The 1229-nt window shown below is 41.6% G+C and overlaps 1 pseudogene; it reads right to left on the bottom strand.

Annotated features, from left to right (window-relative positions):
- Nucleotides 1-416: 416 nt before the first annotated feature.
- LOC117922987 lies at nucleotides 417-961 on the bottom strand (annotated as a pseudogene).
- Between the last annotated feature and the right edge of the window lie 268 nt (nucleotides 962-1229).

A 1229-nucleotide genomic window follows, 5' to 3' on the forward strand; every position in this document is an offset into this window, starting at 1 on the left:
ACCATGCATGAAGGGTACATGGTGTAGAAAGATAAATAGGTTTATAGGTTTTAAAGAAAAAGATGATATGCATGGGAGGTTATGAAAGATAAGTATGGAAATGGGCATGAGAAGGTGGGCAATGAGTAAGAGGATATGGAGAGAGAGGAGGGTGGTGACATGGTTAGATGGAGGGTGGTGAGTATGAGTTGTGAGCATGAGTGGTGACTATGTGCATGGGGCTCCATGCACGTGAAGAATAATAGAAATAAGGTGAAGGTGGGTATGATGGTATTGGAGAATATGAGCATGGGGTTGGTGGAATGGGTAATGGATTTGGAGGGATGGGGGGACATTGTGTTATGTTAGAGGATTGGACCATGATGGCAGTGGCTTTGCTTGAGTCGTGACTGATGGTGGGATGCTGCCTTCATATGCTATATGAATCGAGGGGAATATGTATTTCCTTTATACCCATTTAGTCATTACATGTCTCACAATAGCTTGAACTGCTTGTAAAGAAGCCCTCAACAATGCAGCTGCATCAGGATTGAGAGGGTCTTCGTGACTGGGTTGCATGAATAGGTGATACAGTCCACAAATGATGGTATTTATGTCAGTTCTCCTGAAGAATGTTGAGACAGAAATTTCCTACCAAGTCAATGCTAGGATGGTAGACCTTTGTCTTGCATTTGGACCCTGGGCGCCTCATGAGGGTATATAAGGGGAGCTTTAAAGGAGAACACAAAATCCTCACCTCCATGAAATCCTTCATCAAGCCGAATAGTGATCTCAAAGTTCAAGAGATCATCTCATTGGAGAATGATATGCCACAAGATTCAGATAGGTTCAACTCACTCATATTTTTATGAAGCCATAATCCTCCTGCACTTAGCTTTTTCACTGGAGCCCTTCCGTCTAAACTTTCAACAATTTTCCTCAGTTTCTCATTTTCTTTAAAAAAAAAAAAAAGTCTAATCATTATTTCTCCTAGAAATAGACGCTGAAAAGTAGAGTAAGACAGCAAAGTGTTCTTTCCCGAAGAGTTTTTCTTCTGATCTTTCTTCCATCTTTGCTGTGCAAATCAAACTGCAATCCATATCTTCGCTCTATATCTGGAAGAGATGAGTTTGGTCACACTTATTGTCTTTGTTACCCCTTGAGCGACGCGCATTTTGCCAGTGGATTCAAAGCCATCATAGCATATGGGTTCAGATTTATTCCTCGGTAGATTCATCGACCCATCCCCT

This window comes from Vitis riparia, chromosome 10 (assembly GCF_004353265.1).
Source record: "Vitis riparia cultivar Riparia Gloire de Montpellier isolate 1030 chromosome 10, EGFV_Vit.rip_1.0, whole genome shotgun sequence".
Taxonomy (NCBI): Eukaryota; Viridiplantae; Streptophyta; class Magnoliopsida; order Vitales; family Vitaceae; genus Vitis; species Vitis riparia.